The 18,645-nt window shown below is 37.9% G+C and overlaps 1 protein-coding gene across 1 annotated transcript in view; it reads left to right on the top strand.

The window, feature by feature from the left end:
* The window catches only part of HS6ST3 (heparan sulfate 6-O-sulfotransferase 3), a gene marked incomplete at its 5' end in the record, with an annotated part of 687,819 nt that overhangs the window by 155,850 nt on the left and 513,324 nt on the right, over window positions 1–18,645 (top strand). The window lies entirely within an intron of this gene.

Raw genomic sequence — 18,645 nt, 5'->3', positions numbered from 1 at the left:
GAAACTTTGTGGCCCAGGCACAGAAGTTGGTACTTTGTAGAATAGCCACACTCAAGGGGCCAAAGAGCCGCATGTGGCTCATGAGCCGCAGTTTGCCAACCACTGCCTTACACAATAAATGATTTGGTTCATAACCATACTTTTAATGTTAATTAAAAACTATTCTTTTAATATTAATGAAATGAAAAATCAGGCAGCAAAAAAATAATAAGAGAAAGACTTTCTGTGGATTGTCTTCATAAGCATCATGGTCAGTTGTGTACCCATTGGCCCATCTGGGGTTTACCATAGCAGTAATTAATCCTCACTCAGCCCACCTAACTGCTGTGCCATTGCGTTTGCCAGACAACTGGGAGGGTGTGTTCTTTTCAGCCTCTTAAAGAACTAGAACTAATGAGAATTGAAATCCACAGTTAATTCAAAACAGGGAATATGATATACAGAATTGTTTATTAAAGCACTTGAGTATAGCAAGCTTTTTAATTTTGTGTGATGTCCCTGCATTTATTAATTTTATTAAATATGAGTGCCTAGCACTGATTTTGACCTGTTATATATCTTGGACCTCTTTGTTGGACTGTAGAAGCTATGAATGACTTCTCAGAATAATGTTTTTAAATGCATAAAATACAATACATATGATTATGAAAGAAATGATTTATATTAAAACACTGTTTTCAAAATTGAACAAAAAAATGTGGTATGGGGGAGATGTCTTAAGTACCATGATTTTGAAGTAATGATGAATATAATTGGTGTTGCAAGACAGATGTTATAACTTAATGTGATATGAAAATATATGTTAATTCTATTGGTAACCCAGTAACAGAATTGACTAATACTGTGATGATATGTTGCCAACATTCAAAGTTGAAGGAAATGTTAAATTTCCACTAGAGGGTGAGAAAATAAAGATGCATTTTTTTTCTATGCAAATTAATGCACTCTCTGGGTTCTATCCCTTGTCCATATGAGACTTCAAGGACTCCTGGTCTGTACTCTACAGGTGACTTAACTTTTGCAGAGGACAGGAAAATTTATATAAACAGCCACATTAATATAATTAATAGGAAATAAATTGATCTTGTAGTATTTATTATAATTAGATAATACTAGATCTTGATATAAAATATTTATCTGCTTGAGTATACCTCTCAGCCCTAACTTTCTCCTTAAGATATAAAACCATGGGTATATATATTTCAGGTGGAAAAATTCTTTAAAAACTGTGAACAAACTTTCAGAAAGTTAATATTTTTTTTAACACCTGTGATGGATAGTTTTTAAGTATTTAGTGAAACACAAAAGATTTGGTATAGATTATCAATGGCAGGAACCAATATTCAGATATTTATTACTTAGACTGTTGGCTTACAAACACACACACATAGAGATTTGGACAAGAACTGAGGCAGGCACTGAGGTCCAGGTCTGGATGTTTCATTCTGATTTACAATGTCTTGATTAACATATTCCTAGAGGGAAAAACAGCTTCTTTGACCATGGGCTCCTAATTGGTGAGGGGTAAGGAATTCACAGTGGTGTCAGCCATATATCTGGGCTCAGAATGGAGCATAGTCTTCTGAGGAATGAGAGCCACTCCTGAACCAACTCACAGGGAGAGGAGCCAGCCAGGGTAGGGATGCTCCTCCCACCCCCTGGCTGTATGAAAATGTTGGGGTGTTAGTGGCTTTATACGGATGGTCAGATGGGGTACAGTTGGCTGGAAAATATACCTGGAACATAAACATATGCCAATGAAAATTTTTGTTTGTTTCATCTCAGATAATGCAACTTTTACTAGTAAAGAATCTACCTTCTACATTCAGACAGATATCACTGTGGCTCCCTGGACTGTGTAAATATTGGCAGAGGTGTGGAAGTGAGGTCACAAGTGAGGTCTCCAGAATAAAGATCATGGAAGGAAATGTGCTTTGTTTACACAACCATTTTTAACTAACTTTCATTGAAAGGTGCTCCAAAGGCTGTACAACAAAGTGCCAACTTCTCCCTAGCTGCAGAAAACCTTCATGTTTCTATGTGAGTGTTTTGACTGGTCCTGGCTTATCTACATATGAGGGGCAATTCACACAGCATATGGATTGCAGCAAATTAGATTACTTCTGTTTTCAGTACAGAACTATAATAAACAATCTGGTCTCCCTTGAAAGATGGCCAGTCTAGCCCTGACCGGTGTGGCTCAGTTGGTGGGGTTGGTCTGGTGCATTGAAAGGTTGCCGGTTTGATTCTTGGTCAGGGCATATACTCGGGTTGCAAACTTCTCCAGTGCAGGGTGTGCAGGAGGCAGCTGGTCCATGTTCTGCTCTCACATTGAGGTTTCTCTCTCTCCTACTTCCTTCCTCTCTCTCTAAAAAAGAAAATTTAAAAAATCATAAGAAAAAGATGTCCTGTCTATTAAGTGCGAAGCTGATCATGGATGGCTGAAAACAGAAAATAGACTGTTGGACTCTGAGCTTAAATCTGCGTAAGTCCAATTCAAGCCTCTTTTCCAGCTTTATTTTACAGTGCAGGAGAGTGAACTCTGGCAAGACGAGAGGGTTAGATGTTCTCCAAAGGAAGCTAGGGTCACCATGGGTTATTTCTAAAAGGCGAAGATATAAGGCTTAGTTTCACAGCTTTTAAAAAATTACTTGCAAGTGTTACAAGTTGACATTTCAAAATGCTGAAATTTGAAAATACCTTTAAAAAAGTTCTAATTAAGCAATAATAAGTAGGAATTGACATTTTCTACCAGTTACTGAGAAGTTACCTAGCTAATAACCTCCTCTTTTCAAATTCCCAGTCTAAAGCCATTAAATAAATATAGAATGACATTGCGGTATGGTGCAGGAAATTGGGGTCTCAGCATCTAACCTACTTCCACCCCTCTCTCAGTCCCCCTGCAAAACACAGTTGAGATCACCTTAAGTAGAAAAAGGGTTTAGTGTTCCTTGAAAATTTTGACTAGAGATTGACTTTCTTTAAGCAGCCCTAATTTAATTAATATTCTACAGCACTATTGACTCTGATTCACTTAGAATCCCCGAAACACTCCAGTTATTTTTATAGTAGCAAAGTGAAAATTCCTACTTAGGAATATTAAGAACTACAGATAGAACTACACATGGGCGTATCCAGAAAGCAGGGAAGCTTTATGATGGTGTGATTTAGGATTATGGTGAACTTGCAGACATGTTCTGATGGAGGAGGGAACAAGGGACGGACCAGGGTGACCGTCATCTGGCTTTGCCCAGAACAGAACCAGTTTTTGCTGGTTGTCATAGTTTTGCATCCCTCAAAAAGTGTCCTCGTTTGGAGGATGAAATGGATGTTTGCCTCATTTAATTGTTCAATGAATTTCATGGTTTCTCAAGATATAGTAGAAGGAGAACTGCAATAGAATGAAAATATCTGGCTTCAAATCTGTGCTAACTGAAGAATGTTAGGCAGTTTGCTTAACTGATCTGCGGCCTTTTCTTTATCTCTGAAATGGAGATAACAATCCCTACCTCACAGAGTAATCCAGATGTTTAAATAATAACCATGTATGTAAGATCCCCACTGTAATTCTTGGCCAGTAGTGGACACAGGGTGTTGTAGTTTGGTTGGTCTGAAATTACTGTCAATTATTGGGTCTCAGGGGGCTCATATGTTGATTCATCATCTTCTGGGGAAAATGTAAGTTAATGCTTCTTCCTTGGGCAGAATTCCATGGTTCTTTAATTGATATGTGGATGAAAGGGGCCACATGCTAACCTGACAAGCTCAGGGAAGGCCTGCAGAGCAGTGTTGCAAACTTAAAGATCTGAAGTAACCACAAAGGATGGTCTGAAATTAAAACTTTAACTAAAAGCAGTTATGGTGGATAGTCATGCCCTAGGCCATTACTTTTCCTGACAAGGTTAATTTTTACCTTAACTGAGCCTATGGTCTTTTTGCCTCTAAGATGACATGCCTATGAAATGTCAGTAACTTGTAACTCCCCCGTCCCCAACCAAATGTGCCTGGGCACTAGGACAGAGACCATCAATTCCTTATATGTTATTGTTACCATGTTAATTGTTGACTGTTAACTATTCTGCACCCACATAAGTAAAAGATAGATATGTATCTATCATTTAACTTTTTATCCAATCCCAGAGGTTCCCCCCAACTTTGCTTTCTCCAGCCCTCCTAATCTATCACCAGTGGATTTCATATAACCCACTTACTTCTCCTCTTTTGATTGTAATGTATAAAACAAGGCGAAAGCTGCCATTCTCCAGAGTATTATCCCAATCCGTTGAGATTCTGCTTCCCGGTCATTGTTGACAGTTTGGCTCAAATAAACTCACAAACATTCTTTCCAGGTTTGAATGTTTTTATATTAACAGATAGCACGTAGGGCTGGGAAAACAAGTTTTCCATCTGTAACTATCTCCTGTTTAACTGTGGTCACATCACTTGATATTTCAAAGATCTCTCTCACTTTCTCTTTTTCTCTCTCTCACAATAGTGATAAGAATTGGCTAAAATGAAAACACTAGAAATAATATATTTGTCTTTAGATTTTGATTAGGCATTCATTCATTCATCTAATACTTATTGAATATAACAGCCTGTATGACACATGTGTTGCAAGCTCAGATAAACCAAAAGTGAACCAAATAAATATGGTAACTGCCTCAAAGGAATTATCATTCTGGCTACCCTGAGTTACATTTCCTAAGCATTCCCAATAGAGAGGACTCTTTCTTCTTACACATCAACAGGAAAGACTATTTTAGATTTCTTCACCTAATCCTATGTAACAATTTCTAAATCTTTAAATCTAAGCCTCCTCTGATTTCGCTTAAGTATTTTCCTTTCTGCCTTTTCTCAGTGGAAACGGAGAAAATCTGTTCTTCTGACCACATGAATACCTTTTATGTTATTAAAAATCTATCTGGCTTTGTCAAGGCACCATGCCGTGTACTACCATGTGGTTGCCTTCAGTATGATAATAAACTCAACTATTAGATTTCATCTTTTAATTTTCTTCATGATAATATAAACTGTTTTATAAAATTAATAGTGAGACTGATTTTTGTAAGTGTGATGTTATAACATTTGCAAGGTGATTCCTGTTAGGGTGAGAAATTTTGTTAGGCTGAAACATCAATAATTGTGTGCGAGTGTGTGTGGAATGGAGCACATTGACCCTGAGGGAGCAGATTGCTTACTTTTGCAATTAATATGTGAGAACCTTCTTCATAGGAAGGAATAGATATGAAATGGAATTCTTGGTATGTAGGCCATGAATGAGCCCAAAGGAATGGGCTTATAAGGGATGAGTTGAGTGGGGAAAAAAAATCAGACTTTGAGATAGATAAGCAGGTACTTCTGGGCTCCCACCCTTGATCCCAGGATATAGTCTGGTTGCCCTTGGTTGCATTCTGATAAATCTTGCTGGGAGAAGGGATTGTGTGCCTGGAGCCAGATACCAACAAGGTTTATCAGATAATTCTCTTGAGTGGCTAAGGTAGCTGATTAGAGCAGAGGGGCTAGGCTCAAGGAAAAGATAAGATCTAACACAGCTAAATTCTGAACTGCCAACAATTACCTACATTTATCAGACTGCAAAGGACATCTGATCATCTTGCTTATCCTTGTGCTTCCCAGCAAAATTGTACATTAATGATTCCGGATGGGGGTGTGTCTCACATGTGAAATGACTTTAGAAAGAGAGCTCAGCTAGAGCGAAAGACAACTTTCCTTTGAGTTTAGTATTCCCTATGTTACTTAGTCAATTCCATCCTGGTGCTACTTCAAGGAAATGGACACAGTTTTTCTCTTATAGATTATTTAAATAAGTAATCACAGAGCTGTACTCCCCCACCCTGTCTTTGGCATAACAAGACGTCCATGTTTCACAGTTGTATGCATGAGGCAGTCACATTTTATGTGAGAAATAGGTTCATAAAGACTTTGCATTTTTCAAAACTCACATAATTCAACACTAATTTTCCTATTGTAATAAATTGAACGCAGGGAAATGTGTTCCCAGACTTCATAAATCTGCTCCAATTGTAGTGTAATTTTGCTTTTAAATATACTTTTTATGTATATCAAATTACATAAAAATAACACATGAATAAATACACTATAAAACCTTGACCCTTTTCAAAGCTTTTTATCACAGCTAATTTCACTCCATGGATTTTTATTTGGGGGCACAGTTAACAGCATCACTATTCAATGCATTTTGGGATATTGTTATGGGAGGTAAAAACAATTGTAAATCATAATAGCACTAAACATTAAAATAGCAGTACAATAGTCACAAAATCATTCAGGAATGTTCCCAGGTTCTAAAGCTGAGTGTGGTTCATGGCATCTTTTACTTCTGATATTTCTGCAGACCAGCAAAAGTGCTGTTGCTGCCTTACAGAGTAGCAAAGAAGCTCAACTGCCAGCTTTGAAGGAATGTGATTCATGGATGGTTTTAAAGTGTGTGTGCGCGCATGTACACACACGTGTATGTTTCTGTGTGTGTAGGGTTGCATTACTTTAAATTTTTATGTTGTTACATATAGTATGCAAGATGTAGTACATACAATATAAATGATGTAACTAAATTATATCATTTCAAGTTTGCATATTTCAGTTTTGTGTAATAGAGGATGTCTTATATCTATATCCAGTAATGACTGTCATGATTATTGATGTAATTTTGGGAAGGATTTCTTTGTATTCTTGAACCAAATAACTGTTTTATGTTTTTATATTAAACCATTTTGCTAAATTGTGTCTCCCCCACCCACCCCAATACTTCCACATTGAAGCCCTAACCTTCCATGTGATTATATTGGAAAGAGGACCCTTAAGGAATTGATTAAGATTAAATAAGGCCATGAGGATGAGGTCTTCATCTAGTTTGGCATCCTTATAAAAGAGGAGTAGATGCCAGAGATCTCTCTGTTCTTCATATGCACATAAAGAAGAGGTCATGTGAACATACAGCAAAAAGGCAGTTGCCTACAAGCCAAGAAACGAGGCCTCAAAATGCAACCTACCTGGCTGGCACCCTCAACTTTGTTCTTAGACTTTCCAGCTTCCAGAACTATGAGAAATCAATTTCTGTGGTTGCACCCCATCTAAGGTATTTTGTTCTGGCACCTCTAGCAGACTAATACAATAATCTTTTAATGTTAAATATGTTCAAATTATTACTTCAGTTTTGATTCTTCTTATAGTTACTGCTGATACACATTAAATGGTCTCTTTGGACTTGAAACATATTATTTTTATTTAGTTTAATTAAAAAGTTGAATTGTGAATTTTATCTTCTTTCTGGAGATTTGACTATTGATGTTTACTGGGCTTAGTGTTGTAAGGATTCACTTATTTACAAATATGCTCAGGCCTTGTAAGGAGCTGGGGTAGGCGCCTGGCAATGGGAAGATAGAGACAACATGGACTTTGTCTTCAACTGAATTGTCTTTTGAGTGACAGAAAAGAGAAATGTGCAAACAACAGTACTGTAAGGTGACTGTCAGAAAAGGAAATTTGAACAGAATGGGCTGCCTAACATACCGTCTCTCTCTGTATTCTGTCCCATCAGATTTTCAGTTCTTTTCCAGGACCAAGAGCTTACTCTCTCATAGAGTTCACATGCTTCTTCTTTCCCTGGAGTGCTCTTCCCCACTCCTATACCTGCCAGTGCTCAACTCAGGTGTCACTTCTTTGGGATGTTTCCTTGAAATCCATGGTTATGGTGGAGTCTCCCTGTTCTATGCTAATATTTACTTATATTTCTGGTAATTATCTCAATTATTAGTAATGTTTTGGTAAATATTTTACTACTCTCTCTATTGGCTGGGGGATGCCCTGATTTGTAGTGCTTGCTGATTTCAGTGGTATACATACTTCTAGCACAGTGATAACAAGCTACCAAAGTGATGATATTGAATATAGAGTTGAGCAGAGAAGCATAGTAGCAAACCACTATATGAAATTGTCACCATAAAGATGTAAATATATATTTAAATAATTTCAGAAGCATAGAAAATAGAAAATGAATTAGGAAATAATGAACATAAAGTATTATTTTAGTATTTAATATAATTAATTAAAAGTTTATATAATTTAATTTTTAATATTGAGTATATCTAATGACCAGCTGGAAAATTTAGCAAAGAGCTCTGACAACTGGCAGGAGCTGGCTTGTGCACACCACTGACAGTCACATAATTATGTGTAAACAGTTATTTAAGGTCTTCTCCTTGAGAATGTAAGCATGTTAAGGCAGGGGCTGTGTTGACTTTGATCTCTCAGTCAGCTTTGGTTGGGACAACAGAAGCCATTTAGGAATTCCAAAGAGGGAGACTTTCATAGAAGGAATTAGAGGCTTTCACCGCCATGGAAGGTAAGGGAAGCATGTGGTTGAGTATAGCTGCCTTGTAGGAACATGCATGGACGCTGTCACAGCACATCTCCCAGTCCCAGTGGGAACTGCCATTGCTGATCTTAGGGATGCAGAAGAACCAGCCTTTTGTCCGTGAATTGGCCTGCAACTGCCAACAGAGATGTCCAAATCCCATGTGGGTACTTCTCATTGGATGACTCTAACCTGGGAAGGGTATTCTGAAGAATATGGTTTTAGGGTCCTCTGCATAAGGGATCAGAGATGATACCAAGCTATCTTTATTGCTCACTAACATATCACTAGCACCTAGAATATTCTGTTGTACATAGGTGGTGCTTAGTGCATGTCAGTTGAATGATGGTTTGCCAGGGTGTTGAAAGTATATAACATAGCCATGATAAAGGGTAACTGAATTGAAAGCAAAGGATTTAGTTGGACATTTAACTCAATTATCCTCACCTAGTACTTACAGCATTCAGATAAACCAACTTTTGAAATAGTATTCTGAAAGCTAATGTATTACTTAATTGCTTGGAATTTTAAACATATTTCTGCCGGTAAATGGTAGTGAGATCTCTAGACGGGTCCATAAAGTTCATTTCACTCATAATGTTGCTGATATACAGCACTAATAATGTAACACCTCAGCACTTTATAGAATATTCTGCAAGAAAATGCACTATAAGTTCAAGTTCTGGTGCTAAATCCACATTTTCTGTTTTTGCATCTCTGGCAACAAGTATATGAATTCCTCCTCCCCAATTCCTATTGAGATTTGGAGCAACAGGAATAGGAACATCGTGATGCAATTTTATCTTTAGTCATATCAGGGAAAGTTACGATCCAAGTGCTTCACTCATAATAGATTAAAATTCTGGATTGCAGAGGGAGTTCTAGTAGCTATAATGGAAAAGTAAGTTCTATGTAAGGTATATTGCAAGTGTTTTATATTAGGATTTTCTCTATTTTGCTTATTTAATTAAGAACGGAGTTTTTACTGCAAAAGAATAAAAGTTAGACAGTTAAAATTAAATTAGGAGAATACATGATATTACATTTATAGGGAGATTTTTGTTAGTAGGTCTTACCAGGTGAGTGAGCCATACCTTAGGAATATTAGCTCTGGAAGTTCTTAAAGAAATCATTTTGTAAATTACTGGTAGACCAAAGTAAAAGATAGTCTAAAGAATACTAAAAAGTGGCTCAAGTTTTGGGGGGCAGGGGTCATTTTTTATTCATTGTGTATCCTTCAAGGGTTAGCACTATGTTAAGTAATCAGGTAACCAATGAATGTCAAGTGAAATAATGCAGGTTGTCAAAAAGACAAATTAAGAAAAGTAATCATGACCTAATCTAACCTAAGGACCCACCTAATATTTCATTAGAAAAATGAGTGAGAATTGTAGATTTGCAAACGGGAAAACTGATGTACAATAAGAGAGAGTTGGAGTTTGGAAGTCATTAGTATTGTTCACCAAAAATTTGAGTTATTGGTGTTTTGCAGGATGGTCCTGACTGGCCCCTTTGTGATAAGGCAGGGCTGTGCCAAGCTCTGCTCAGGAATTTGTGAGGGGACATGGTGCTTCTAGGTGATGCTTCTAGTCTGGGCACTTAATTGCTAGTTTAAGGCACTAGAACTCTCTTTTTCCTATACTATGTTGATGGGCAATGTTCCAGATAGTGATCATTCTATCATTCTTGGACTCATGTGATGTACAGGTAGCCTAAGTGAGAAATAAGTAGTGTGACCATATAATTTTTCATTCAAACCAGATCACTTTTGAGGTATAGAGGAGTCTCTGTTAATAATTTCGCTGGGAGAGGAAGCATAAATCAGAACTGCCCTGACCAAACAAGAAGTATGGTCAGTTAGAACTAAACCATTGCTATTTCAACTACTGAGATTAGTGTTTGTTACTGCAGCACAACCTATTCAGACCGATACATGGATTCAGTGCCAGAACTGAAAATGACATTCTCTTTTTTGATTTATTGACTTTCAGTGGTTGTGTATATGTTATTTGGGTTGCAGGTGACAGACAGACAACATGCAACTTAGAAGTGTCCAGGTAAACCCAAAGGAATAATGCAGCACTTGGAATTTAAAAAAGATTTAAATATAGAACAATAGGGAAAAGCTGGAGCTGAGCTGGGGGATCCGATCAAATGCTGCCAGGCCTTCTGTCCCAGTGTACAGGCCTTGTCTCTCACTAAAGCCAAGTTTCCCCCACAGAGGGGCAAACCAGGGCCACCAGCAGCTTCTAAATTCTGAGTCTGACTGCTTCCATCAATATCTCTTACTGCTATTTGTAATACTTTAAACAATAAAATAAAATTTAAAAAAATATATCTGCAAGACAGACTTACAGATATTCTCTGAATTCAATTTCAAAAATCCCAGGCAAGGATTTCTGTTTGGTTCCATTTTCAAAAGGTGCCAACCTCTTAATCAACCAGCTGATACCAGGAAGTTGAGTCATTTAGGACTAAGGCAGTGTTCCTGGGAACTACATTGGGATACAGAGAAGAGTAGGAGAATAGGGTGCTAGGAAGACACACATGCACACAATATACTATATGTTTACTTCATATGTGTTCTTGGATATAGACACACACCATTAATGTACTTGCTTAGAACTTTTTCTTGAGTTATTCCTGGAATTTATAATATTTTTCCCTATATTTATTTTTGTGTGTGATTATTTTTGGATAAAAATCTCATGTTTGAAAATATCTCAGTAGAAAAATGGTCAGCTTTGGGGCCAAGGGGCCTACTAAAGCTAATTGACACATCTGGGCATTGAACCAGAAATTCTGCTTTCTGTAGAATTATACTCTAATCAACTAAACTGAGCTGTGAGAACATAAATGACATAATGACATTCAAAGTGACTTTTTAAAGTTGGCCATAAACTTCCACTACCTGCAGTTAGCTAACTTAACCCTTTTTAAAATAAAAAACAAACCCAAACTGAAGAGTTAGATTATGTCATCTTAAACCTGTCTTCAAAGGTTAGATTGCGTGGTCTATGATTTGGTTGCAGACCTCAGCACTGAGTTCATGTCTTATTGTCCTTCTCTCTTGTCTCCTATTTTCCATGTAAATTTTGGGGGGGATAGTGGAAAAACTGCTCCCAACAAGGTTACCAGCCAAACTCTTCTATAACTTTGAAGGTACCTATGATTAAGGGCCATGTCATGACGAAAATAATTGCTTTAATTAGCCATTAAACAGGTTTCAGGGTCAACATGACAATGAGTTTCTTTCTGTGTTTGATTTAGTAGAAGCAGTTAATGATTTTGTTTTTATTATCTTTACCCCCTGCTTCTGAATTATTTACTTAGCACATAGAAGGCAACAGATATTTGTTATTATAAAATCAATTTCATGCCTGACTAGACCATCTCTTCCACCTTTGTCATTACTCTTTGAGCTTTGGGTGTTATCTTGGGCTCATTTATGTTTATACAACAAGATGGCAATGGGCCCTACCAATAATTATTTGGAGAATTTGAGTCATACAGCAGGCAGTGTGTTTTCATTCTCACTTTCAGAGAATTTCCGTGTATGCACCCCCACCCCTTCCATTTCTATTGACATTTCTAATCAATAGAATAATGTTTCTAAAGTAAAAGTGTCATATTATACTTTCTCATTATTTACATGATGTTAAGAATGGATTATGTATCCACAGTAAAAATTCAGTATTTAAAAGGAGTGAAACACACATCCATAAGCTATTATTGTAGTTAAAAGCATTCTTCTTTGAAATCCTTGTTTAGTGAAGTTGTGTTCCTTTGTTTTCCCTAGCTTTTATGTAAGGCTCAAGGTGACAATCATGGCTTTTCTGAAATGTCAGTAGCCTTGAAGTTAAATAATATAAATGCCACTAACATTCTTTTTTTTTTTTCCGTGGTTCTGGATTAACTCCCAAACACACTTAAAATTAGGTCTGCAAGTCTCTTCATGCCTGTTAAGCATATCCTGAATATAGCCTTGTGAGTGTGAGGAGGAGTGAGTTTGCACAGCTCCTTTAGGATCTGCTCACTGTTCCCATTATGCCTTGGTAGTGTCTACCTGCCCTCAGTTGGTGGCAAGGGGAGCTTTGCCTGCTTCTGTGTTTTCACTAGGTGTCAGAAACGAATTGCTATCCCAGTTGTCTAAGAAGCCCATCATTTTCCCACTGAGGCAGGACTCCTGCCTTGTTCCTTCCTTCAGCCCTATTTCCTGCTCCATGGAGCTGGAACCATAGCACTACCCTGCCTAGTACCCTGTTCCTAAACAGCCCAGTTATAGAGAACCATCATGCCATTCTCTGAGCCCATCCCCTAATCTTTCCCATTGGTTAGCTTTAACTTTTTAAAAAATATATATTTTATTGATTTTTTTTACAGAGAGGAAGGGAGAGGGATAGAGAGTTAGAAACATCGATCAGCTGCCTCCTGCACACTCCCTGCTGGGGATGTGCCCACAACCAAGGTACATGCCCTCGACCAGAATCAAACCTGGGACCATTGAGTCTGCAGGCTGATGGCCTATCCACTGAGACAAACCGGTTAGGGCAAATTAGCTTTAACTTTTAACACCTAGCAAACATTTATTGAGCACATATGTACCCAAACCCGGCTGGGAGTTCTAGCTCAGTACCTTATTGGATGTATGATGCCTAGCAAGTTGTAAATGGTTCTGAACCTTAGTTTCTATATTTAGAAAATGGCACTAATATAAATATTCACCTTAATGACATCATGGTTATTCTGAGGACTCAATTCAGTAAAGTATGTGAAAGTATTTTGCATTAGAGGTAGCTTTATAGATGTTTTAGTTATTTCATTTCCTTGGAGGTATAAACCTAGATTTCTATTGAAAATTAATCTCTATAATCTTGGTCAACTAATTTCTCTTAGAAAATTCTAATCTGGTGTTAGAGTTTAACATTTGACATAGGTTATGTAGAAGCTTTTAAGCATATCAGAATAATCTGGAGTGCTTTGTAAAGGTAGATTGCTGGGTTCCATGCCCAGAGATTCTGATTTTAGGTTTGCTTTGGAGTTTAGGAACCTGAATTTTTAACAAGCACTGTGGATTAGCTTCCTGGGGCTGCCATAATAAGCTACTACCAACTGGGAGGGTTGACACAACTGAGCCACACCTGCCAGGGCTGCCATTTTTCACAGAGGTTTTCAATTTCTTGCTCTTTCTCTTTTCCTTCAGGCACCCTATGATGTGACTATTGGTATAATTGAAATTGTCCCAGAGTCTCCTTACACTATCTTCATATTTTTTATTATTTTTTCTCTTTTTGTTGTTATGATGGATGTTTTGCTTCCTCACATTCTAAATCACTAATTTGATTCTCAGCATCCTCTACTTTACTTTTGATTCCTTGTAAATTATTCTTCATTTCAATTAGTGTATTCTTCATTTCTGACTTTTTTTTCTATGGTTCCTGTGTCCTTTTTCAGGCTGTTGATGTTCTCACTAAGTTCCTTGAGCATCATTATAACCATTGTTTTGAACTCTGTATTTGGAGTTTTGCTTGCCTCTGTTTCATTAACTTCTTTTTCTGGAGATTTTTTCTGCTCTTTCACTTGGCACATGTTTCTTCATCTCCACATTTTGGCTGCTTTCCTATGTTTGTTTCTATATATTAGTCAGAGCTGTTGTGTCTCCTGTACTTGATAGAGTGGCCTTGTGTAGTAGGTGTCCTACAGGACCCAGTGGCACAGCTTCTCCAGTCACCTGTGTTGGGTGCCTCAGGTGCATCCCTGTAGGGGCTATGTGTACTGTCCTGTTGTAATTGAACCTTGACTGCTGTTGGCTTCACTGGGAGGGATTGACCCTCAGGCCAATCAACTGTGAGGACCAGCTGGGACTACAATAGAGGAGCTACTATTCAGGAGTTGATCCTACAGAGCAGGACTTGCTTCATTGGGGCTTTGGTGCTCACTGGGATGGCCCCTTGAGTGTGTCACTCCTAGGGGTGGTAGGATTGTAATCCAAAATGATCTGAAGATGTCCACTGGATTTACTGACTCTGGGGCCACCTGGGAAGTGCAAAGTCAGCCACTGCCTATACCCTGCCTGGGACCACCTGATAGGGGCTACAGAGTGATCTTCAGATGGCTGATACTTGTGTTGGGCTTGGAGGTGCCCAAGATAGGCCAAGCTGTGAACAAAGGCGGCTGCCGCTAGTGCTGGACCTCGGGCCACTTAGCAAGAAGTGCAGGCTACACAAAGGCCAGATGCTGCTTGTTTGAGATTTTAGGAATGTCCAAATCATGAAGCAAGAGATGCCTGTTGTATGGAAAAGCCACTGGAAATGACTTGGGTGGGGTGAGGTCTTGGGGAATTATCAGGGTAGGGCAAACAGAGTGAGCCAGGTTGATGGAGGCTCAGATATGGCTCCTGCTTGCCAGCTCTGAAGGGGGTGGGGAGGGCTCAGCAAAGGGACAATGGCCCCTGCTAGCATTTTTTACTTGGCAAAAAGCGGCCCCCAGCTCTTACCCTGATGCCCAACAATTTATTTCCTTCCCATTAGCCCTGGTTTCTTTCCAGCTGCTAGAGCTCAGAAGGAATGAGTTCAAGTAAGTCCATGTGTGGGCCCTTTAAGAGGAACTGCTTGGGACCCCAACAGCCTTTAACTCAATTAGCCACAGTCTCTATTGGTTTTTACAGCCACAAGTTATGGGGACTCCTCTTCCTGGCAATGGAATCCTGGGCTGAGGGGTGGAATTGGAATCCCCTGCTCCTCAGGGGAACCTGCAGAGCCAGGATATCCCTCCTAATTACAAACCATCACATGTGGGTGTTGGACCAGTCCGTTCCGCCTCTCTGTCCTCCTACCAGTCTTTTTTTTTTTTAAAATATGTTTTTTATTGACTTCAGAGGGAGGAAGGGAGAGGGAGAGAGAGAGAAACATCAATAATGAGAGAGAATCATTGATCAGCTGCCTCCTGGATGCATCCCCTCTCTCCCACATCCCCGACTCTCCCTTGGGGATCGAGCCTGCAACCTGGGCCTGAATTTTTAAAACTGCAAGTCTTCAGAATGGTGACAGATTTTCAAAATGTCTCTGGAATAGATAGATGGTTAAGTATATTGTGTTAATTAAGTGGAATATATGCATTCATTAAAATTATAATGCTGATGATTATATATCAACATGAAAATGTTACAAATCCTATTTTAATTGTAAGTGAAGATAACAGAACATAAAATTATGTTTTTACTAAAATTGCAGCTATGGAAAAATGTGGATAAAGGCTGGGAGAGAATTCAAATATTAAAACAGTTATCATTGGGTGACAGATTAATGGGTGAATTATTTTCTTTCAATACTAGAATACTATTCTCATAATAATTGAAAAACATGCAGTGATAGTTTGGACTTTGGTCAGCTATGGTAAAAGTACTCAGTTACTGAGAATGGAAAATGAAATGAACTATATGGAGACTTCAAGAGCCTTCAATGTGTGAGCTAATTCTGATAGCGTGTGCATTTACTTTTTATCTAAAATAATAATGAATACTCACTTAATATAGGAGATATTTTAAAGACATGGTTACCATGTCTTAGGAGAGCCATCTTGGAACCCTGCTATTTATAAAGTCTATATTTCAATCCCCCCTGCCCCCCAAAAGTAAAACTGCCAGTAGGATATCTGAAATTCAAGACCTATGACAGTGATGGCGAACTTTTTGAGGTCGGCGTGTCAGCATTTTGAAAAACCCTAACTTAACTCTGGTGCAGTGTCACATATAGAAATTTTTTGATATTTGCAACCATAGTAAAACAAAGATTTATAATTTTGATATTTATTTTATATGTTTAAATGCCATTTAACAAAGAAAAATCAACCAAAAAAAAAAAATGAGTTCGCGTGTCACCTCTGACACTCATGTCATAGGCTCGCCATCACTGACCTATGACAATCTTAATACCCTAAACTTCTTTTATTCAAAGTCCACATCTTATTTGTGCTCTCATATTTGTTTGTGTGACAAGAAACTGTTTCTGGTATTGAAATCATCGTGTGCTTTTCCCACATAACAATGTCTCATGGGGTTTTCATCAGGGAAGAAAAGGCAGCACACCGGAGTAAGATTTTGCTGTGATTATCTCATCATCTCCTTTCATTTGCAGTGCCACTGGCAAAAGTCTTTTTAAAAGAAGGTTCAGCAAAATGATTGGCACTTGGTAAGTGGTTGATATTGAATAGGAAAAGCCAAGAGCTAATTTGAAGTCTTTTTGTAATGTTCTTTGTTTAAAAAAATGAAGAGAAAATATCCAAAATTAGAATACTAAGAACTAGAGCAGTCTTGCACCATACTGTTTTAATTGGCTGTTGCTCATGACAAGAATCAATAATTTCTTTTGAATCAACTGCTTAATTTTGATCAAGTGTTATAATTAATCAGCTGTGAATAAAGTGAATCAGTTATAATTTTAACCTTAGTTGTTTTTTCTTTTTTTTAAGTAGCTACACTGATATAAGTACTAGGTTAACTAACTGTATTCAAAGCCTTATAAGTGATTTAGCAGTATTTAGAAGGAACTACAACTTATTAATTTACTCCTGGGTTTCAACAATCATATTTTGAATATTTTTCAGAGCATATTTATTGAAATGTTAATGTAATTTTGGGTTATTCAGGTATTTTGCCTGCTTTATTTTAATCATCAACCAGTAGTATAGAATTACCCAGTAAATTTCAAACACAGTGCCAGACACCATAGAAACAAAGAAGTGAGTCAAAAGTAGCATAGGGTATATATTCTATGTTCAAAGAGCTTATAATATAAATGGAGGAACAGACAGATGGGACATACATAAAACAGAATAACTGGCTTTTTTTCTTTAATGTATTTCTTATTGATTTCAGAGAGGAAGGGAGAGAGGGGGAGAGAGAGAGAGAGAGAGAGAGAGAGAGAGAGAGAGAACCATTGATTGGCTGCCTCCTGTATGCCCCATACCAGAGCTGAGCCCATAACCAGGGCATGTGCACTGATTGGGAATTGAACCATGACATCCTCATTTATAGGTCAGCTCTCAAGCACTGAGCCATGCCAGCTGGGGGATAGTAACTGCCTTTCAAAGTGACTTGTTAACTGATTGTAGGTAAAGTAATTTTGGAAAAGTAGGAAAGCTTGAGTCGTCTTGAATTCCGTAGAGGTCATGGAACTTGAGTGGAGACTTGAGGGATGGTATGGCTGAGACTGATAGTTCCCCAATGTTTGTTCTTCCCTTTTTAGACAGGAATAGAATTTAGCTGCCCAGCTGAAGGCTACACTTCTCAGGCCTCTTGTCTCTATGTATAGCCATGAAACCAAGTTCTGTACAATGGGTTTTAAGCAGAAGTGTGTGTGTAGCTTTTAGATTGTGCCATATAGCAAGAAGGATGCCCATCCCTTATTCCTTTTTATCTGTCTTACTTGGTGGGATACAGATAAAATAGCCAGGAGCTGTGTTGTTTAAATATGGCAGATAGGAGAGAAGGAGCCTAAACCTCTGTCAACCTCATCAGAGTTGTCATGGCACCTGAGAATTTTATACATAGGAGAAATAAACTAATGTCTTGGTTAAGCCATTGTCATTTTGGGTTTCCCCTTTAGAGTAGCTAACCTATATCCAAACTAATATAGATGGATAGACTTTAAATTTGCAGAAGAATAACGGGGGGCATTCCAGGAACAGAGGACCATGAACAGAGGCTCCAGATCAGACTAACATGGTGAACCTGAGATGTTAGTTCTCTACCTCACAGTGTCTGCAGGTATATTAAATAGCAAATGAAGTTATAGGTATTACGTATTTCACTTCATTGTGACCAGAGAATATTCTTTGTATGAGTTGAATCCTTTTAAATTTATTGAGATTTGCTTTATGTCCTAACATTTTGTTTATGTGGATACCTGGGAAGTATATGCTGCTCTTGATGTGTATAGTGATCTGTTAGGTCTAGTATGTTTATTGTGTTCAAATTTTTCTGTTCCTTTTGTCCAGTTGTTGTATACATTATTGACAGTGGGAAATTGAAGTCTCCAATCATTATTATTATTTTAACTTTATTAAAATATTGAGTTTATTTCACATGTATAATTTTGTCTTCCCACCGTTTCCATTTGTCTGACCGCCACTACTACTGTGTCCTATCATAAAATTCCATACATACCTAAAACCAAGCAGAGGGTGGCGTTCCATCTTTAAAAACTAAACATATTTTGGACGAAACATTCTTGGCAATAACCTGGGCA

The sequence above is a fragment of the Myotis davidii genome, unplaced genomic scaffold (genome assembly GCF_000327345.1).
Source record: "Myotis davidii unplaced genomic scaffold, ASM32734v1 scaffold133, whole genome shotgun sequence".
Lineage (NCBI taxonomy): Eukaryota > Metazoa > Chordata > Mammalia > Chiroptera > Vespertilionidae > Myotis > Myotis davidii.
The sequence above is the reverse complement of the archived record's forward strand: the minus strand, read 5'-3'. Positions and strand labels throughout refer to the sequence as shown.